Below are 18,493 nucleotides of genomic sequence, written 5' to 3'. Positions count from 1 at the left end.
CGTTTTGTTCGAGCGAAAAAAAGTGCATCGAGGTAACGGCGGTTAAGAAAGCATCAAAACACCTTGAGAATCGCTTTCGATCTTTTTTACGTGCCAAAAACTTTCCGCAGCCCGTTTGAGGGTCAAAATGCTGAATTTGAGCCCGAAAAATTGCGCCCCCTATTCACCGCCCATTATGGTTTCTGGGGCTTTCCGAAATGTGCTATGGGCGACGTAGTTCCTCACGGTTCAAAATTATGAGGTTTTCAATTTAGACTCGTTTAGGCTAAAAAAAAATTAAAAAATAAAAAGGGGTGCAACACGAGGACTTCCCGGGAGGTCACCCATCCTAGTACTACTCTCGCCCAAGCACGCTTAACTGCGGAGTTCTGATGGGATCCGGTGCATTAGTGCTGGTATGATCGCACCCGTCAGTACATCACTCTCGTTTCTATATATCCTTTTTCCGGCCAATCCAAGTGTAAGGCCGTGGGGCCCACATGATTTTCTGCCGTTTTGTTTCGAGCGAAAAAGTGCATCGAGGTTAACGGCGTTAAGAAAGCATCAAAAACACCTTGAGAATCCGCTTTCGATCTTTTTACGTGCCATAACTTTCCGCAGCCCGTTTGAGGGTCAAAACGGCTGAATTTGAGCCCGAAAAATTGCGCCCCCTATTCACGCCCATTATGTTTCTGGGGCTTTCCGAAATGGTGCTATGGGCGACGTAGTTCCTCACGGTTCAAAAGTTATGAGGTTTCCAAGTTTAAACTCGTTTTAGGTAAAAAAAATTAAAAAAATAAAAAGGGGTGCAACACGAGGACTTCCCGGGAGGTCACCCATCCTAGTACTACTCTCGCCCAAGCACGCTTAACTGCGGAGTTCTGATGGGATCCGGTGCATTAGTGTGGTATGATCGCACCCGTCAGTACATCACTCTCGTTTCTATATATCCTTTTCCCGGCCAATCCAAGTGTAAGGCCGTGGGGCCCACATGATTTTCTTGCCGTTTTGTTTCGAGCGAAAAAGTGCATCGAGGTTAACGGCGTTAAGAAAGCATCAAAACACCTTGAGAATCCGCTTTCGATCTTTTTTACGTGCCATAACTTTCCGCAGCCCGTTTGAGGGTCAAAACGGCTGAATTTGAGCCCGAAAAATTGCGCCCCCTATTCACCGCCCATTATGGTTTCTGGGGCTTTCCGAAATGGTGCTATGGGCGACGTAGTTCCTCACGGTTCAAAAGTTATGAGGTTTTCAAGTTTAGACTCGTTTTAGGCTAAAAAAAAATTAAAAAATTAAAAGGGGGTGCAACACGAGGACTTCCGGGAGGTCACCCATCCTAGTACTACTCTCGCCCAAGCACGCTTAACTGCGGAGTTCTGATGGGATCCGGTGCATTAGTGCTGGTATGATCGCACCCGTCAGTACATCACTCTCGTTTCTATATATCCTTTTCCGCGGCCAATCCAAGTGTAAGGCCGTGGGGCCCACATGATTTTCTTGCTTTTTTTTTCGAGCGAAAAAGTGCATCGAGGTTAACGGCGTTAAGAAAGCATCAAAAACACCTTGAGAATCCGCTTTCGATCTTTTTACGTGCCATAACTTTCCGCAGCCCGTTTGAGGGTCAAAACGGCTGAATTTGAGCCCGAAAAATTGCGCCCCCTATTCACCGCCCATTATGGTTCTGGGGCTTTCCGAAATGGTGCTATGGGCGACGTAGTTCCTCACGGTTCAAAAGTTATGAGGTTTTCAAGTTTAGACTCGTTTTAGGCTAAAAAAAATTAAAAAATAAAAAGGGGTGCAACACGAGGACTTCCCGGGAGGTCACCCATCCTAGTACTACTCTCGCCCAAGCACGCTTAACTGCGGAGTTCTGATGGGATCCGGTGCATTAGTGCTGGTATGATCGCACCCGTCAGTACATCACTCTCGTTTCTATATATCCTTTTCCCGGCCAATCCAAGTGTAAGGCCGTGGGGCCCACATGATTTTCTTGCCGTTTTGTTTCGAGCGAAAAAGTGCATCGAGGTTAACGGCGTTAAGAAAGCATCAAAAACACCTTGAGAATCCGCTTTCGATCTTTTTTACGTGCCATAACTTTCCGCAGCCCGTTTGAGGGTCAAAACGGCTGAATTTGAGCCCGAAAAATTGCGCCCCCTATTCACCGCCCATTATGGTTTCTGGGGCTTTCCGAAATGGTGCTATGGGCGACGTAGTTCCTCACGGTTCAAAAGTTATGAGGTTTCAAGTTTAGACTCGTTTTAGGCTAAAAAAAATTAAAAAATAAAAGGGGTGCAACACGAGGACTTCCCGGGAGGTCACCCATCCTAGTACTACTCTCGCCCAAGCACGCTTAACTGCGGAGTTCTGATGGGATCCGGTGCATTAGTGCTGGTATGATCGCACCCGTCAGTACATCACTCTCGTTTCTATATATCCTTTTCCCGGCCAATCCAAGTGTAAGGCCGTGGGGCCCACATGATTTTCTTGCCGTTTTGTTTCGAGCGAAAAAGTGCATCGAGGTTAACGGCGTTAAGAAAGCATCAAAAACACCTTGAGAATCCGCTTTCGATCTTTTTTACGTGCCATAACTTTCCGCAGCCCGTTTGAGGGTCAAAACGGCTGAATTTGAGCCCGAAAAATTGCGCCCCCTATTCACCGCCCATTATGGTTTCTGGGGCTTTCCGAAATGGTGCTATGGGCGACGTAGTTCCTCACGGTTCAAAAGTTATGAGGTTTTCAAGTTTAACTCGTTTTAGGCTAAAAAAAAATTAAAAAATAAAAAGGGGTGCAACACGAGGACTTCCCGGGAGGTCACCCATCCTAGTACTACTCTCGCCCAAGCACGCTTAACTGCGGAGTTCTGATGGGATCCGGTGCATTAGTGCTGGTATGATCGCACCCGTCAGTACATCACTCTCGTTTCTATATATCCTTTTTCCGGCCAATCCAAGTGTAAGGCCGTGTGGGGCCCACATGATTTTCTTGCCGTTTTGTTTCGAGCGAAAAAGTGCATCGAGGTTAACGGCGTTAAGAAAGCATCAAAAACACCTGAGAATCCGCTTTCGATCTTTTTTACGTGCCATAACTTTCCGCAGCCCGTTTGAGGGTCAAAACGGCTGAATTTGAGCCCGAAAAATTGCGCCCCCTATTCACCGCCCATTATGGTTTCTGGGGCTTTCCGAAATGGTGCTATGGGCGACGTAGTTCCTCACGGTTCAAAAGTTTTGAGGTTTCCAAGTTTAAATCGTTTTAGGGTAAAAAAAAATTAAAAAATAAAAAGGGGTGCAACACGAGGACTTCCCGGGAGGTCACCCATCCTAGTACTACTCTCGCCCAAGCACGCTTAACTGCGGAGTTCTGATGGGATCCGGTGCATTAGTGCTGGTATGATCGCACCCGTCAGTACATCACTCTCGTTTCTATATATCCTTTTTGCGGCCAATCCAAGTGTAAGCCGTGGGGCCCACATGATTTTCTTGCCGTTTTGTTTCGAGCGAAAAAGTGCATCGAGGTTAACGGCGTTAAGAAAGCATCAAAAACACCTTGAGAATCCGCTTTCGATCTTTTTTACGTGCCATAACTTTTCGCAGCCCGTTTGAGGGTCAAAACGGCTGAATTTGAGCCCGAAAAATTGCGCCCCCTATTCACCGCCCATTATGGTTTCTGGGGCTTTCCGAAATGGTGCTATGGGCGACGTAGTTCCTCACGGTTCAAAAGTTATGAGGTTTTCAAGTTTAGACTCTTTAGGCTAAAAAAAATTAAAAAATTAAAAGGGGTGCAACACGAGGACTTCCCGGGAGGTCACCCATCCTAGTACTACTCTCGCCCAAGCACGCTTAACTGCGGAGTTCTGATGGGATCCGGTGCATTAGTGCTGGTATGATCGCACCCGTCAGTACATCACTCTCGTTTCTATATATCCTTTTCGCTGCCAATCCAAGTGTAAGGCCGTGGGGCCCACATGATTTTCTTGCCGTTTTGTTTCGAGCGAAAAAGTGCATCGAGGTTAACGGCGTTAAGAAAGCATCAAAAACACCTGAGAATCCGCTTTCGATCTTTTTTACGTGCCAAAACTTTCCGCAGCCCGTTTGAGGGTCAAAAAGGCTGAATTTGAGCCCGAAAAATTGCGCCCCCTATTCACGCCCATATGGTTTCTGGGGCTTTCCGAAATGGTGCTATGGGCGACGTAGTTCCTCACGGTTCAAAAGTTATGAGGTTTTCAAGTTTAGACTCGTTTTAGGCTAAAAAAAAAATTAAAAAATAAAAAGGGGTGCAACACGAGGACTTCCCGGGAGGTCACCCATCCTAGTACTACTCTCGCCCAAGCACGCTTAACTGCGGAGTTCTGATGGGATCCGGTGCATTAGTGCTGGTATGATCGCACCGTCAGTACATCACTCTCGTTTCTATATATCCTTTTGCGGCCAATCCAAGTGTAAGGCCGTGGGGCCCACATGATTTTCTTGCCGTTTGTTTCGAGCGAAAAAGTGCATCGAGGTTAACGGTGTTAAGAAAGCATCAAAAACACCTTGAGAATCGCTTTCGCTTTCGATCTTTTTTACGTGCCATAACTTTTCGCAGCCCGTTTGAGGGTCAAAACGGCTGAATTTGAGCCCGAAAAATTGCGCCCCCTATTCACCGCCCATTATGGTTTCTGGGGCTTTCCGAAATGGTGCTATGGGCGAGACGTAGTTCCTCATGGTTCAAAAGTTATGAGGTTTTCAAATTTAGACTCGTTTTGAGCTAAAAAAAATTAAAAAATAAAAAGGGGTGCAACACGAGGACTTCCCAGGAGGTCACCCATCCTAGTACTACTCTCGCCCAAGCACGCTTAACTGCGGAGTTCTGATGGGATCCAGTGCATTAGTGCTGGTATGATCGCACCCGTCAGTACATCACTCTCGTTTCTATATATCCTTTTCGCGGCCAATCCAAGTGTAAGACCGTGGGGCGCACATGATTTTCTTGCCGTTTTGTTTCGAGCGAAAAAAGTGCATTGAGGTTAACGGCGTTAAGAAAGCATCAAAAACACCTTGAGAATCCGCTTTCGATCTTTTTTAGGGTAAAAAAAAATTAAAAAATAAAAAGGGGTGCAACACGAGGACTTCCCGGGAGGTCACCCATCCTAGTACTACTCTCGCCCAAGCACGCTTAGCTGCGGAGTTCTGATGGGATCCGGTGCATTAGTGCTGGTATGATCGCACCCGTCAGTACATCACTCTCGTTTCTATATATCTTTTCGCTGCCAATCCAAGTGTAAGACCGTGGGGCGCACATGATTTTCTTGCCGTTTTGTTTCGAGCGAAAAAGTGCATCGAGGTTAACGGCGTTAAGAAAGCATCAAAAACACCTTGAGAATCCGCTTTCGATCTTTTTACGTGCCATAACTTTCCGCAGCCCGTTTTGAGGGTCAAAACGGCTGAATTGAGCCCGGAAAATTGCGCCCCCTATTCATCGCCCATTATGGTTTCTGGGGCTTTCCGAAATGGTGCTATGGGCGAGACGTAGTTCCTCATGGTTCAAAAGTTATGAGGTTTTCAAATTTAGACTCGTTTTAGGCTAAAAAAAAATTAAAAAATAAAAAGGGGTTGCAACACGAGGACTTCCCGGGAGGTCACCCATCCTAGTACTACTCTCGCCCAAGCACGCTTAACTGCGGAGTTCTGATGGGATCCAGTGCATTAGTGCTGGTATGATCGCACCCGTCAGTACATCACTCTCGTTTCTATATATCCTTTTCGCGGCCAATCCAAGTGTAAGACCGATGGGGCGCACATGATTTTCTTGCCGTTTTGTTTCGAGCGAAAAAGTGCATTGAGGTTAACGGCGTTAAGAAAGCATCAAAAAAACTTGAGAATCCGCTTTCGATCTTTTTTAGGGTAAAAAAAAAATTAAAAAATAAAAAAGGGGTGCAACACGAGGACTTCCCGGGAGGTCACCCATCCTAGTACTACTCTCGCCCAAGCACGCTTAGCTGCGGAGTTCTGATGGGATCCGGTGCATTAGTGCTGGTATGATCGCACCCGTCAGTACATCACTCTCGTTTCTATATATCCTTTCCCGGCCAATCCAAGTGTAAGGCCGTGGGCCCACATGATTTTCTTGCCGTTTTGTTTCGAGCGAAAAAGTGCATCGAGGTTAACGGCGTTAAGAAAGCATCAAAAACACATTGAGAATCCCCTTTCGATCTTTTTTACGTGCCATAACTTTCCGCAGCCCGTTTGAGGGTCAAAACGGCTGAATTTGAGCCCGAAAAATTGCGCCCCCTATTCACCGCCCATTATGGTTTCTGGGGCTTTCCGAAATGGTGCTATGGGCGAGACGTAGTTCCTCATGGTTCAAAAGTTATGAGGTTTTCAAATTTAGCTCGTTTTAGGCTAAAAAAAATTAAAAATTAAAAGGGGTGCAACACGAGGACTTCCCGGGAGGTCACCCATCCTAGTACTACTCTCGCCCAAGCACGCTTAGCTGCGGAGTTCTGATGGGATCCGGTGCATTAGTGCTGGTATGATCGCACCCGTCAGTACATCACTCTCGTTTCTATATATCCTTTTCGCTGCCAATCCAAGTGTAAGACCGTGGGGCGCATATGATTTTCTTGCCGTTTTGTTTCGAGCGAAAAAGTGCATCGAGGTTAACGGCGTTAAGAAAGCATCAAAAACACCTTGAGAATCCGCTTTCGATCTTTTTTACGTGCCATAACTTTCCGCAGCCCGTTTGAGGGTCAAAACGGCTGAATTTGAGCCCAAAAAATTGCGCCCCCTATTCATCGCCCATTATGGTTTCTGGGGCTTTCCGAAATGGTGCTATGGGCGACGTAGTTCCTCATGGTTCAAAAGTTATGAGGTTTTCAAATTAGCCTCGTTTTAGGCTAAAAAAAAATTAAAAAAAAAAAGGGGTGCAACACGAGGACTTCCCGGGAGGTCACCCATCCTAGTACTACTCTCGCCCAAGCACGCTTAGCTGCGGAGTTCTGATGGGATCCGGTGCATTAGTGCTGGTATGATCGCACCCGTCAGTACATCACTCTCGTTTCTATATATCCTTTTTGCTGCCAATCCAAGTGTAAGACCGTGGGGCGCACATGATTTTCTTGCCGTTTGGTTTCGAGCGAAAAAGTGCATCGAGGTTAACGGTGTTAAGAAAGCATCAAAAACACCTTGAGAATCCGCTTTCGATCTTTTTTACGTGCCATAACTTTTCGCAGCCCGTTTGAGGGTCAAAAAGGCTGAATTTGAGCCCAAAAAAATGCGCCCCCTATTCCGCCCATTATGGTTTCTGGACTTTCCGAAATGGTGCTATGGGCGACGTAGTTCCTCACGGTTCAAAAGTTATGAGGTTTCCAAGTTTAACTCGTTTTAGGGTAAAAAAAAATTAAAAAATAAAAAGGGGTGCTGCAACACGAGGACTTCCCGGGAGGTCACCCATCCTAGTACTACTCTCGCCCAGCACGCTTAACTGCGGAGTTCTGATGGGATCCAGTGCATTAGTGCTGGTATGATCGCACCCGTCAGTACATCACTCTCGTTTCTATATATCCTTTTCGCGGCCAATCCAAGTGTAAGACCGTGGGGCGCACATGATTCTCTTGCCGTTTTGTTTCGAGCGAAAAAGTGCATTGAGGTTAACGGCGTTAAGAAAGCATCAAAAACACCTTGAGAATCCGCTTTCGATCTTTTTTAGGGTAAAAAAAAATTAAAAAAAAAAAGGGGTGCAACACGAGGACTTCCCGGGAGGTCCCCATCCTAGTACTACTCTCGCCCAAGCACGCTTAGCTGCGGAGTTCTGATGGGATCCGGTGCATTAGTGCTGGTATGATCGCACCCGTCAGTACATCACTCTCGTTTCTATATATCCTTTTGCTGCCAATCCAAGTGTAAGACCGTGGGGCGCACATGATTTTCTTGCCGTTTGTTTCGAGCGAAAAAGTGCATCGAGGTTAACGGCGTAAGAAAGCATCAAAAAACACCTTGAGAATCCGCTTTCGATCTTTTTTACGTGCCATAACTTTTCGCAGCCCGTTTGAGGGTCAAAACGGCTGAATTTGAGCCAAAAAATGCGCCCCCCTATTCACGCCCATTATGGTTTCTGGGGCTTTCCGAAATGGTGCTATGGGCGACGTAGTTCCTCATGGTTCAAAAGTTATGAGGTTTCCAATTTAAACTCGTTTTAGGGTTAAAAAAAATTAAAAAATAAAAGGGGTGCAACACGAGGACTTCCCGGGAGGTCACCCCCTAGTACTACTCTCGCCCAAGCACGCTTAACTGCGGAGTTCTGATGGGATCCAGTGCATTAGTGCTGGTATGATCGCACCCGTCAGTACATCACTCTCGTTCTATATATCTTTTCGCGGCCAATCCAAGTGTAAGACCGTGGGGCGCACATGATTTCTTGCCGTTTTGTTTCGAGCGAAAAAGTGCATTGAGGTTAACGGCGTTAAGAAAGCATCAAAAACACCTTGAGAATCCGCTTTCGATCTTTTTAGGGTAAAAAAAAAATTAAAAAATAAAAAGGGGTGCAACACGAGGACTTCCCGGGAGGTCACCCATCCTAGTACTACTCTCGCCCAAGCACGCTTAGCTGCGGAGTCTGATGGGATCCGGTGCATTAGTGCTGGTATGATCGCACCCGTCAGTACATCACTCTCGTTTCTATATATCTTTTGCTGCCAATCCAAGTGTAAGACCGTGGGGCGCACATGATATTCTTGCCGTTTTGTTTCGAATGAAAAAGTGCATCGAGGTTAACGGTGTTAAGAAAGCATCAAAAACACCTTGAGAATCCGCTTTCGATCTTTTTTACGTGCCATAACTTTTCGCAGCCCGTTTGAGGGTCAAAAAGGCTGAATTTGAGCCCAAAAATATGCGCCCCCCTATTCACCGCCCATTATGGTTTCTGGACTTTCCGAAATGGTGCTATGGGCGACGTAGTTCCTCACGGTTCAAAAGTTATGAGGTTTCCAAGTTTAAACTCGTTTTAGGGTTAAAAAAAATTAAAAAATAAAAAGGGGTGCAACACGAGGACTTCCCGGGAGGTCACCCATCCTAGTACTACTCTCGCCCAAGCACGCTTAACTGCGGAGTTCTGATGGGATCCAGTGCATTAGTGCTGGTATGATCGCACCCGTCAGTACATCACTCTCGTTTCTATATATCCTTTTCGCGGCCAATCCAAGTGTAAGACCGTGGGGCGCACATGATTCTCTTGCCGTTTTGTTTCGAGCGAAAAAGTGCATTGAGGTTAACGGCGTTAAGAAAGCATCAAAAACACCTTGAGAATCCGCTTTCGATCTTTTTTAGGGTAAAAAAAAAATTAAAAAATAAAAAGGGGTGCAACACGAGGACTTCCCGGGAGGTCACCCATCCTAGTACTACTCTCGCCCAAGCACGCTTAGCTGCGGAGTTCTGATGGGATCCGGTGCATTAGTGCTGGTATGATCGCACCCGTCAGTACATCACTCTCGTTTCTATATATCCTTTTCGCTGCCAATCCAAGTGTAAGATCGTGGGGTGCACATGATTTTCGTGCCGTTTTGTTTCGAGCGAAAAAGTGCATCGAGGTTAACGGCGTTAAGAAAGCATCAAAAACACCTTGAGAATCCGCTTTCGATCTTTTTACGTGCCATAACTTTCGCATCCGTTTGAGGGTCAAAACGGCTGAATTTGAGCCCGAAAAATTGCGCCCCCTATTCATCGCCCATTATGGTTTCTGGGGCTTTCCGAAATGGTGCTATGGGCGACGTAGTTCCTCACGGTTCAAAAGTTATGAGGTTTCCAAGTTTAAACTCGTTTTAGGTTAAAAAAAAATTAAAAAATAAAAGGGGTGTGCAACACGAGGACTTCCCGGGAGGTCACCCATCCTAGTACTACTCTCGCCCAAGCACGCTTAACTGCGGAGTTCTGATGGGATCCTGCATTAGTGCTGGTATGATCGCACCCGTCAGTACATCACTCTCGTTTCTATATATCCTTTTCGCGGCCAATCCAAGTGTAAGACCGTGGGGCGCACATGATTTTCTTGCCGTTTTGTTTCGAGCGAAAAAGTGCATTGAGGTTAACGGCGTTAAGAAAGCATCAAAAACACCTTGAGAATCCGCTTTCGATCTTTTTTAGGGTAAAAAAAAAATTAAAAAATAAAAAGGGGTGCAACACGAGGACTTCCCGGGAGGTCACCCATCCTAGTACTACTCTCGCCCAAGCACGCTTAGCTGCGGAGTTTGATGGGATCCGGTGCATTAGTGTGGTATGATCGCACCCGTCAGTACATCACTCTCGTTTCTATATATCCTTTTCGCTGCCAATCCAGTGTAAGATAGGGGGGCCACATGATTTTTCTTGCGTTTTGTTTCTTTCTTTGTTTCGAGCGAAAAAGTGCATCGAGGTTAACGGCGTTAAGAAAGCATCAAAAACACATTGAGAATCCCTTTCGATCTTTTTTACGTGCCATAACTTTCCGCAGCCCGTTTGAGGGTCAAAACGGCTGAATTTGAGCCCGAAAAATTGCGCCCCCTATTCACCGCCCATTATGGTTTCTGGGGCTTTCCGAAATGGTGCTATGGGCGATGTAGTTCCTCATGGTTCAAAAGTTATGAGGTTTCAAATTTAGACTCGTTTTAGGCTAAAAAAAATTAAAAATTAAAAGGGGTGCAACACGAGGACTTCCCGGGAGGTCACCCATCCTAGTACTACTCTCGCCCAAGCACGCTTAGCTGCGGAGTTCGATGGGATCCGGTGCATTAGTGCTGGTATGATCGCACCCGTCAGTACATCACTCTCGTTTCTATATATCCTTTTCGCTGCCAATCCAAGTGTAAGACCGTGGGGCGCATATGATTTTCTTGCCGTTTTGTTTCGAGCGAAAAAGTGCATCGAGGTTAACGTGTTAAGAAAGCATCAAAAACCTTGAGAATCCGCTTTCGATCTTTTTTACGTGCCATAACTTTTCGCAGCCCGTTTGAGGGTCAAAACGGCTGCTGAATTTGAGCCCGAAAAATTGCGCCCCTATTCACCGCCCATTATGGTTTCTGGGGCTTTCCGAAATGGTTCTATGGGCGATGTAGTTCCTCATGGTTCAAAAGTTATGAGGTTTTCAAATTTAGACTCGTTTTAGGCTAAAAAAAAATTAAAAAATTAAAAGGGGTGCAACACGAGGACTTCCCGGGAGGTCACCCATCCTAGTACTACTCTCGCCCAAGCACGCTTAGCTGCGGAGTTCTGATGGGATCCGGTGCATTAGTGCTGGTATGATCGCACCCGTCAGTACATCACTCTCGTTTCTATATATCCTTTTCGCTGCCAATCCAAGTGTAAGACCGTGGGGCGCATATGATTTTCTTGCCGTTTTGTTTCGAGCGAAAAAGTGCATCGAGGTTAACGGCGTTAAGAAAGCATCAAAAACACCTTGAGAATCCGCTTTCGATCTTTTTTACGTGCCAAAACTTTCCGCAGCCCGTTTGAGGGTCAAAACGGCTGATTTGAGCCCGAAAAATTGCGCCCCCTATTCATCGCCCATTATGGTTTCTGGGGCTTTCCGAAATGGTGCTATGGGCGACGTAGTTCCTCATGGTTCAAAATTTATGAGGTTTTCAAATTTAGCCTCGTTTTAGGCTAAAAATAAATTAAAAAATAAAAAGGGGTGCAACACGAGGACTTCCCGGGAGGTCACCCATCCTAGTACTACTCTCGCCCAAGCATGCTTAGCTGCGGACTTCTGATGGGATCCGGTGCATTAGTGCTGGTATGATCGCACCCGTCAGTACATCACTCTCGTTTCTATATATCATTTTTGCTGCCAATCCAAGTGTAAGACCGTGGGGCGCACATGATTTTCTTGCCGTTTTGTTTCGAGCGAAAAAGTGCATCTAGGTTAACGGTGTTAAGAAAGCATCAAAAACACCTTGAGAATCCGCTTTCGATCTTTTTTACGTGCCATAACTTTTCGCAGCCCGTTTGAGGGTCAAAACGGCTGAATTTGAGCCCGAAAAATTGCGCCCCCTATTCACCGCCCATTATGGTTTCTGAGGCTTTCCGAAATGGTGCTATGGGCGACGTAGTTCCTCACGGTTCAAAAGTTATGAGGTTTCCAAGTTAAACCGTTTTAGGGAAAATAAAATTAAAAAAATAAAAAGGGGTGCAACACGAGGACTTCCCGGGAGGTCACCCATCCTAGTACTACTCTCGCCCAAGCAAGCTTAACTGCGGAGTTCTGATCTTTTTGGTATGATCCAAAGAAACCGGTGGGATATAAGCACCCGTTAAGAAAGGGGAAACGAACGAGTGAATTGCTAGAGTGAAGGGGAGTGGGTGACATTCATACACGTCTTGTATGTCCCCTTAAAGTCCATCTCTTGTTCTACTAGACAGCCTGTTACCTGGTTCGCTTTCGATCCCCTTGCGTTTTAATGCGTAATTTTCTTGAAATATCTAACCGCTCCATTTGTCCAAGGGGTTATTTAGGCAGGTTGCGGGAAACGGGGCTCCTGGGGCCCTCGAGTTAACTTTGGGCTTCCTTTGATTCTTAATTTATGGTGTTCCTTTCCTCTCCTTGTTTTGTTCATTATCTTTGTGCTATAACAGACGGGTTCGGGTGGGAATGCAAAGCAGTCAAGTTAGAGCGCTCAGTACTATTTAAAAGTCAACATAAAAACTTCCTCTGGGGTGAATTCCAGATTACTATCCCCTTTTCGCTCGCCCTCCTCAAAAGGGATTGTTACCTGTCTTGGTGTATGTCTGGCCATCATCTTTCTTCTTTGTTTTCGGGCCACCACCCACAAAACTAATAATTTTTGCGCGAATTCTTTAGATTTTTTAACTGTAAAAGGAATCTTAAAAGTCCATTGTTTCGACTTGCGGACCTTTATTCCCGTTGAATGCTTCCCATCCCATCCCTGCACTTCTCTAATCCGCCTTTGCTCGGGGGTTTGTCATTCCCTCTTTCTGCATTGTCCTGTTTCTGTCGCTGTGTCCCGCGTCCAGTTCTCGAAAATGATCTTCCATTATGAAATATCACCGGCCTGTTAAGAAAGCATCAAACTTAGAATCCGCCGTAGTTTTTTGCCACGGATCGTATACGGTCCTGCAACTTGCTTCTTTCTTTCGATGATCATCTCCTACTCTTCACCCCTTTGGTTTCTCGGCCGCTCTTTCCCTCTTCTTCTCTTTCTTTGGTTCATTGCTTTTTCCAAAAAAATGACAAAACAATTTAGACCTTGTGCGGGCCACATTCAATACAACCTCCCACTCCATTCATAACCACTCTCCCCTTCTTCTCGCTTTGACTCAACTCTTACAGGTCCTGAAAGTCTGATCGTTTCGGATAGTTCTTCTCTGTCTAATCTCATCACGCCTCTGTGTAAGACCCTTTGTCACCTGAGCTTTGATCGCCGCATTCGAGGCGAAAAAGTGAATAGGACGGCGTTTCCGATGGCTGAGTCATTCTCTCGTTTCGAAAAAAAAAAAATTAAATAAAAATCGAATTCCCGGGGGGTTCATCCTAGTTGCTGCCCTAGCCCGATCTGAAGTCCGTCACGGTATGATACCCCCCCCCACCTCTCGGTTTTATATCCTTTTCCCGGCCAATCCAGTGTAAGACCGTGGGGCCGCACATGATTTCTTGCGTTTTGTTTCGAGCGAAAAAGTGCATCGAGGTTAACGGCGTAAGAAAGCATCAAAAACACATTGAGAATCCCCTTCGATTTTTTACGTGCCATAACTTTCCGCAGCCCGTTTGAGGGTCAAAACGGCTGAATTTGAGCCCGAAAGCCCTATGGAAAATTGCGCCCTATTCACGCCCATTATGGTTTCTGGGGCTTTCCAAAATGGTGCTATGGGCGATGTGTTCCTCATGGTTCAAAAGTTATGAGGTTTTCAAATTTAGACTCGTTTTGAGCTAAAAAAAAAATTAAAAAATAAAAAGGGGTGCAACACGAGGACTTCCCAGGAGGTCACCCATCCTAGTACTACTCTCGCCCAAGCACGTTAATGCGGAGTTCTGATGGGATCCAGTGCATTAGTGCTGGTATGATCGCAACCGTCAGTACATCACTCTCGTTTCTATATATCCTCTTCGCGGCCAATCCAAGTGTAAGACCGTGGGGCGCACATGATTTTCTTGCCGTTTGTTTCGAGCGAAAAAGTGCATGAGGTTAACGGCGTTAAGAAAGCATCAAAAAACACCTTGAGAATCCGCTTTGTTTCGATTTTTTAGGGTAAAAAGAACAAAATTAAAAATAAAAAGGGGTGCAAACACGAGGACTTCCCGGGAGGTCAACCATCCTAGTACTACTCTCGCCCAGCACGCTTAGCTGCGGAGTTCTGATGGGATCCGGTGCATTAGTGCTGGTATGATCGCACCCGTCAGTACATCACTCTCGTTTCTATATATCCTTTTCGCTGCCAATCCAAGTGTAAGACCGTGGGGCGCATATGATTTTCTTGCCGTTTTGTTTCGAGCAAAAAGTGCATCGAGGTTAACGGGTTAAGAAAGCATCAAAAACACTTGAGAATCCGCTTTCGATCTTTTTTTACGTGCCATAACTTTCCGCAGCCGTTTGAGGGTCAAAACGGCTGAATTTGAGCCCGGAAAATGCGCCCCCTATCATCGCCCATTATGGTTTCTGGGGCTTTCCGAAATGGTGCTATGGGTGAGACGTAGTTCCTCATGGTTCAAAAGTTATGAGGTTTTCAAATTTAGACTCGTTTTAGGCTAAAAAAAAATTAAAAAATAAAAAGGGGTGCAACACGAGGACTTCCCGGGAGGTCACCCATCCTAGTACTACTCTCGCCCAAGCACGCTTAACTGCGGAGGAGTTCTGATGGGATCCAGTGCATTAGTGCTGGTATGATCGCACCCGTCAGTACATCACTCTCGTTTCTATATATCCTTTCGCGGCCAATCCAAGTGTAAGACCGAGGGGCGCACATGATTTTCTTGCCGTTTTGTTTCGAGCGAAAAAGTGCATTGAGGTTAACGCGGGTTAAGAAAGCATCAAAAAAACCTTGAGAATCCGCTTTCGATCTGTTTTAGGGTAAAAAAAAAAATTAAAAAATAAAAAGGGGTGCAAACACGAGGACTTCCCGGGAGGTCACCCATCCTAGTACTACTCTCGCCCAAGCACGCTTAGCTGCGGAGTTCTGATGGGATCCGGTGCATTAGTGCTGGTATGATCGCACACCGTCAGTACATCACTCTGTTTTATATATCCTTTTCCGGGCCAATCCAAGTGTAAGGCCGTGGGGCCCACATGATTTTCTTGCCGTTTTGTTTCGAGCGAAAAAGTGCATCGAGGTTAACGGCGTTAAGAAAGCATCAAAACACATTGAGAATCCCCTTTCGATCTTTTTTACGTGCCATAACTTTCCGCAGCCCGTTTGAGGGTCAAAACAGCTGAATTTGAGCCCGAAAAATTGCGCCCCCTATTCACCGCCCATTATGGTTTCTGGGGCTTTCCAAAATGGTGCTATGGGCTATGTAGTTCCTCATGGTTCAAAAGTTATGAGGTTTTCAAATTTAGACTCGTTTTAGGCTAAAAAAATTAAAAGAGGTGCAACACGAGGACTTCCCGGGAGGTCACCCATCCTAGTACTACTCTCGCCCAAGCACGCTTAGCTGCGGAGTTCTGATGGGATCCGGTGCATTAGGCTGGTATGATCGCACCCGTAGTACATCACTCTCGTTTTCTATATATCTTTTTCGCTGCCAATCCAAGTGTAAGACCGTGGGGCGCATATGATTTTCTTGCCGTTTGTTTCGACGCGAAAAAAGGCATCGAGGTTAACGGCGTTAAGAAAGCATCAAAAACACCTTGAGGATCTGCTTTCGATCTTTTTTACGTTCCATAACTTTCCGCAGCCGTTTGAGGGTCAAAACGGCTTGAATTTGAGCCCAAAAAATTGCGCCCCCTATTCATCGCCCATTATGGTTTCTGAGGCTTTCCGAAATGGTGCTATGGGCGACGTAGTTCCTCATGGTCAAAAGTTATGAGGTTTTCAAATTTAGCCTCGTTTTAGGCTCTAAAAAAAATTAAAAAAAAAAAGGGGTGCCAACACGAGGACTTCCCGGGAGGTCACCCATCCTAGTACTACTCTCGACCAAGCACGCTTAGCTGCGGAGTTGATGGGATCCGGTGCATTAGTGCTGGTATGATCGCACCCGTCAGTAACTCACTCTCGTTTCTATATATCCTTTTTGCTGCCAATCCAAGTGTAAGACCGTGGGGCGCACATGATATTCTTGCCTTGTTTCGAATGAAAAGTGCATCGAGGTTAACGGTGTTAAGAAAGCATCAAAAAACACCTTGAGAATCGCTTTCGATCTTTTTTACGTGCCATAACTTTTCGCAGCCCGTTTGAGGGTCAAAAGGCTGAATTTGAGCCCAAAAAAATGCGCCCCCCATATTACGCCCATTATGGTTTCTGGACTTTCCGAAATGGTGCTATGGGCGACGTAGTTCTCACGGTTCAAAAGTTATGAGGTTTCCAAGTTTAAACTCGTTTTAGGGTTAAAAAAAATTAAAAAATAAAAAGGGGTGCAACACGAGGACTTCCCGGTGAGTCACCAATCCTAGTACTACTCTCGACCCAAGCACACTTAATGCGGAGTTCTGATGGGATCCAGTGCATTAGTGCTGGTATGATCGCACCCGTCAGTACATCACTCTCGTTTCTATATATCCTTTCGCGGCCAATCCAAGTGTAAGACAGTGGGGCGCACATGATTCTCTTGCCGTTTTGTTTCGAGCGAAAAAGTGCATTGAGGTTAACGGCGTTAAGAAAGCATCAAAAACACCTTGAGAATCCGCTTTCGATCTTTTTTAGGGTAAAAAAAAATTAAAAAATAAAAAGGGGTTTGCAACACGAGGACTTCCGGGAGGTCACCCATCCTAGTACTACTCTCGCCCAAGCACGCTTAGCTGCGGAGTTCTGATGGGATCCGGTGCATTAGTGCTGGTATGATCGCAACCGTCAGTACATCACTCTCGGTTCTATATATATTTCGTGCCAATCCAAGTGTAAGATCGTGGGGGGTTTTGGAATTTTCTTGCCGTTTTTCGTTTCGAGCGAAAAAGTGCATCGAGGTTAACGGCGTTAAGAAAGCATCAAAAACACCTTGAGAATCCGCTTTCGATCTTTTTTACGTGCCATAACTTTCCGCATCCGTTTGAGGGTCAAAACGGCTGAATTGAGCCCGAAAAAATGCGCCCCCTATTCATCGCCCATTATGGTTTCTGGGGCTTCCGAAATGGTGCTATGGGCGACGTAGTTCCTCACGGTTCAAAAGTTATGAGGTTTCCAAGTTTAAACTCGTTTTAGGTTAAAAAAAATTAAAAAATAAAAAGGGGTGCAACACGAGGGACTTCCCGGGAGGTCCCCATCCTAGTACTACTCCGGCCAATCACGCTTAACTGCGGAGTTCTGATGGGATCCAGTGCATTAGTGCTGGTATGATCGCACCCGTCAGTACAATCACTCGTTTCTAATATTCCTTTTTGCGGCCAATCCACGTGTAAGACGTGGGGCGCACATGATTTTCTTGCCGTTTTGTTTCGAGCGAAAAAAAAGGGCATTGAGGTTAACGGCGTAAGAAAGCATCAAAAACACCTTGAGAATCCGCTTTCGATTTTTTAGGGTATAAAAAAAAAATTAAAAATAAAAAGGGGTTGCAACACGAGGACTTCCCGGGAGGTCACCCATCTAGTACTACTCTCGCCCAAGCACGCTAGCTGCGGAGTTCTGATGGGATCCGGTTTGCATTAGTGCTGGTATGATCGCACCCGTCAGTACATCACTCTCGTTTCTATATATCCTTTTCGCTGCAATCCAAGTGTAAGATCGGGGGCCCACATGATTTTCTTGCCGTTGTGTTTCGAGCGAAAAAGTGCATCGAGGTTAACGGCGTTAAGAAAGCATCAAAAACACATTGAGAATCCCCTTCGATCTTTTTTACGTGCCATAACTTTCCGCAGCCCGTTTGAGGGTCAAAAACGGGCTGAATTTGAGCCCGAAAAAATTGCGCCCCCTTATTCTCCGCCCATTATGGTTTCTGGGGCTTTCCGAAATGGTGCTATGGGCGATTGTAGTTCCTCATGGTTCAAAAGTTATGAGGTTTTCAAATTTAGACTCGTTTTAGGCTAAAAAAAATTAAAAAATTAAAAAAGGGTGCAACACGAGGACTTCCGGGAGGTCACCCATCCTAGTACTACTCTCGCCCAAGCCTTAGCTGCGGAGTTCTGATGGGATCCGGTGCATTAGTGCTGGTATGATCGCACCCGTCAGTACATCACTCTCGTTTCTATATATCCTTTTCGCTGCCAATCCAAGTGTAAGACCGTGGCGGCGCATATGATTTTCTTGCCGTTTTGTTTCGAGCGAAAAAGTGCATCGAGGTTAAACAGCGTTAAGAAAGCATCAAAAACACCTTGAGAATCCGCTTTCGATCTTTTACATGCCATAACTTTCCGCAGCCCGTTTGAGGGTCAAAACGGCTGAATTTGAACCCGAAAAATTGCCCCCCTATT

At 45.9% G+C, this 18,493-nt stretch overlaps 35 non-coding genes and 2 pseudogenes across 35 annotated transcripts; all 37 read right to left on the bottom strand.

Moving 5' to 3' along the window:
- Positions 1-290: 290 nt before the first annotated feature.
- On the bottom strand, positions 291-409 carry LOC125599439. The gene has a single exon (XR_007333191.1). It is a non-coding gene; the product is annotated as a 5S ribosomal RNA (ribosomal RNA).
- Positions 410-782: 373 nt separating this feature from the next.
- Positions 783-900, bottom strand: LOC125599460. Its single transcript, XR_007333211.1, has one exon. It is a non-coding gene; the product is annotated as a 5S ribosomal RNA (ribosomal RNA).
- A 378-nt stretch (positions 901-1,278) lies between these two features.
- LOC125599451 lies at positions 1,279-1,396 on the bottom strand. Its single transcript, XR_007333203.1, has one exon. It is a non-coding gene; the product is annotated as a 5S ribosomal RNA (ribosomal RNA).
- A 375-nt stretch (positions 1,397-1,771) lies between these two features.
- LOC125599475 lies at positions 1,772-1,890 on the bottom strand. The gene has a single exon (XR_007333226.1). It is a non-coding gene; the product is annotated as a 5S ribosomal RNA (ribosomal RNA).
- Positions 1,891-2,265: 375 nt separating this feature from the next.
- LOC125599472 lies at positions 2,266-2,384 on the bottom strand. The gene has a single exon (XR_007333225.1). It is a non-coding gene; the product is annotated as a 5S ribosomal RNA (ribosomal RNA).
- A 377-nt stretch (positions 2,385-2,761) lies between these two features.
- Positions 2,762-2,880, bottom strand: LOC125599461. The gene has a single exon (XR_007333213.1). It is a non-coding gene; the product is annotated as a 5S ribosomal RNA (ribosomal RNA).
- A 378-nt stretch (positions 2,881-3,258) lies between these two features.
- On the bottom strand, positions 3,259-3,377 carry LOC125599449. The gene has a single exon (XR_007333201.1). It is a non-coding gene; the product is annotated as a 5S ribosomal RNA (ribosomal RNA).
- A 374-nt stretch (positions 3,378-3,751) lies between these two features.
- LOC125599438 lies at positions 3,752-3,870 on the bottom strand. The gene has a single exon (XR_007333190.1). It is a non-coding gene; the product is annotated as a 5S ribosomal RNA (ribosomal RNA).
- Positions 3,871-4,246: 376 nt separating this feature from the next.
- Positions 4,247-4,365, bottom strand: LOC125599448. The gene has a single exon (XR_007333200.1). It is a non-coding gene; the product is annotated as a 5S ribosomal RNA (ribosomal RNA).
- A 381-nt stretch (positions 4,366-4,746) lies between these two features.
- Positions 4,747-4,865, bottom strand: LOC125599440. Its single transcript, XR_007333192.1, has one exon. It is a non-coding gene; the product is annotated as a 5S ribosomal RNA (ribosomal RNA).
- Positions 4,866-5,066: 201 nt separating this feature from the next.
- On the bottom strand, positions 5,067-5,185 carry LOC125599446. Its single transcript, XR_007333198.1, has one exon. It is a non-coding gene; the product is annotated as a 5S ribosomal RNA (ribosomal RNA).
- Positions 5,186-5,564: 379 nt separating this feature from the next.
- Positions 5,565-5,683, bottom strand: LOC125599450. The gene has a single exon (XR_007333202.1). It is a non-coding gene; the product is annotated as a 5S ribosomal RNA (ribosomal RNA).
- A 202-nt stretch (positions 5,684-5,885) lies between these two features.
- LOC125599445 lies at positions 5,886-6,004 on the bottom strand. The gene has a single exon (XR_007333197.1). It is a non-coding gene; the product is annotated as a 5S ribosomal RNA (ribosomal RNA).
- A 375-nt stretch (positions 6,005-6,379) lies between these two features.
- Positions 6,380-6,498, bottom strand: LOC125599444. The gene has a single exon (XR_007333196.1). It is a non-coding gene; the product is annotated as a 5S ribosomal RNA (ribosomal RNA).
- A 376-nt stretch (positions 6,499-6,874) lies between these two features.
- On the bottom strand, positions 6,875-6,993 carry LOC125599443. Its single transcript, XR_007333195.1, has one exon. It is a non-coding gene; the product is annotated as a 5S ribosomal RNA (ribosomal RNA).
- A 377-nt stretch (positions 6,994-7,370) lies between these two features.
- On the bottom strand, positions 7,371-7,488 carry LOC125599465. The gene has a single exon (XR_007333217.1). It is a non-coding gene; the product is annotated as a 5S ribosomal RNA (ribosomal RNA).
- Positions 7,489-7,687: 199 nt separating this feature from the next.
- Positions 7,688-7,805, bottom strand: LOC125599455. The gene has a single exon (XR_007333207.1). It is a non-coding gene; the product is annotated as a 5S ribosomal RNA (ribosomal RNA).
- A 372-nt stretch (positions 7,806-8,177) lies between these two features.
- Positions 8,178-8,294, bottom strand: LOC125599454. Its single transcript, XR_007333206.1, has one exon. It is a non-coding gene; the product is annotated as a 5S ribosomal RNA (ribosomal RNA).
- Positions 8,295-8,491: 197 nt separating this feature from the next.
- LOC125599458 lies at positions 8,492-8,609 on the bottom strand. The gene has a single exon (XR_007333209.1). It is a non-coding gene; the product is annotated as a 5S ribosomal RNA (ribosomal RNA).
- Positions 8,610-8,985: 376 nt separating this feature from the next.
- Positions 8,986-9,104, bottom strand: LOC125599447. The gene has a single exon (XR_007333199.1). It is a non-coding gene; the product is annotated as a 5S ribosomal RNA (ribosomal RNA).
- A 201-nt stretch (positions 9,105-9,305) lies between these two features.
- LOC125599442 lies at positions 9,306-9,424 on the bottom strand. The gene has a single exon (XR_007333194.1). It is a non-coding gene; the product is annotated as a 5S ribosomal RNA (ribosomal RNA).
- Positions 9,425-9,800: 376 nt separating this feature from the next.
- On the bottom strand, positions 9,801-9,917 carry LOC125599466. Its single transcript, XR_007333219.1, has one exon. It is a non-coding gene; the product is annotated as a 5S ribosomal RNA (ribosomal RNA).
- Positions 9,918-10,118: 201 nt separating this feature from the next.
- Positions 10,119-10,235, bottom strand: LOC125599469. Its single transcript, XR_007333222.1, has one exon. It is a non-coding gene; the product is annotated as a 5S ribosomal RNA (ribosomal RNA).
- Positions 10,236-10,619: 384 nt separating this feature from the next.
- Positions 10,620-10,737, bottom strand: LOC125599453. The gene has a single exon (XR_007333205.1). It is a non-coding gene; the product is annotated as a 5S ribosomal RNA (ribosomal RNA).
- Positions 10,738-11,114: 377 nt separating this feature from the next.
- On the bottom strand, positions 11,115-11,233 carry LOC125599441. Its single transcript, XR_007333193.1, has one exon. It is a non-coding gene; the product is annotated as a 5S ribosomal RNA (ribosomal RNA).
- Positions 11,234-11,610: 377 nt separating this feature from the next.
- On the bottom strand, positions 11,611-11,729 carry LOC125599459. The gene has a single exon (XR_007333210.1). It is a non-coding gene; the product is annotated as a 5S ribosomal RNA (ribosomal RNA).
- Positions 11,730-13,892: 2,163 nt separating this feature from the next.
- Positions 13,893-14,009, bottom strand: LOC125599467. The gene has a single exon (XR_007333220.1). It is a non-coding gene; the product is annotated as a 5S ribosomal RNA (ribosomal RNA).
- Positions 14,010-14,213: 204 nt separating this feature from the next.
- LOC125599464 lies at positions 14,214-14,332 on the bottom strand. The gene has a single exon (XR_007333216.1). It is a non-coding gene; the product is annotated as a 5S ribosomal RNA (ribosomal RNA).
- A 375-nt stretch (positions 14,333-14,707) lies between these two features.
- On the bottom strand, positions 14,708-14,829 carry LOC125599462. Its single transcript, XR_007333214.1, has one exon. It is a non-coding gene; the product is annotated as a 5S ribosomal RNA (ribosomal RNA).
- Positions 14,830-15,031: 202 nt separating this feature from the next.
- Positions 15,032-15,151, bottom strand: LOC125599452. Its single transcript, XR_007333204.1, has one exon. It is a non-coding gene; the product is annotated as a 5S ribosomal RNA (ribosomal RNA).
- A 366-nt stretch (positions 15,152-15,517) lies between these two features.
- On the bottom strand, positions 15,518-15,635 carry LOC125599463. Its single transcript, XR_007333215.1, has one exon. It is a non-coding gene; the product is annotated as a 5S ribosomal RNA (ribosomal RNA).
- Positions 15,636-16,012: 377 nt separating this feature from the next.
- On the bottom strand, positions 16,013-16,130 carry LOC125599470. Its single transcript, XR_007333223.1, has one exon. It is a non-coding gene; the product is annotated as a 5S ribosomal RNA (ribosomal RNA).
- Positions 16,131-16,501: 371 nt separating this feature from the next.
- Positions 16,502-16,620, bottom strand: LOC125599473 (annotated as a pseudogene).
- Positions 16,621-16,821: 201 nt separating this feature from the next.
- LOC125599457 lies at positions 16,822-16,939 on the bottom strand. Its single transcript, XR_007333208.1, has one exon. It is a non-coding gene; the product is annotated as a 5S ribosomal RNA (ribosomal RNA).
- Positions 16,940-17,313: 374 nt separating this feature from the next.
- Positions 17,314-17,431, bottom strand: LOC125599474 (annotated as a pseudogene).
- Positions 17,432-17,632: 201 nt separating this feature from the next.
- LOC125599471 lies at positions 17,633-17,751 on the bottom strand. The gene has a single exon (XR_007333224.1). It is a non-coding gene; the product is annotated as a 5S ribosomal RNA (ribosomal RNA).
- A 380-nt stretch (positions 17,752-18,131) lies between these two features.
- LOC125599468 lies at positions 18,132-18,246 on the bottom strand. Its single transcript, XR_007333221.1, has one exon. It is a non-coding gene; the product is annotated as a 5S ribosomal RNA (ribosomal RNA).
- Between the last annotated feature and the right edge of the window lie 247 nt (positions 18,247-18,493).

The sequence above is a fragment of the Brassica napus genome, unplaced genomic scaffold, assembly GCF_020379485.1.
Source record: "Brassica napus cultivar Da-Ae unplaced genomic scaffold, Da-Ae ScsIHWf_1854;HRSCAF=2490, whole genome shotgun sequence".
NCBI classification, from domain to species: Eukaryota; Viridiplantae; Streptophyta; class Magnoliopsida; order Brassicales; family Brassicaceae; genus Brassica; species Brassica napus.
This window is presented reverse-complemented; position numbering and strand designations above follow the sequence as displayed.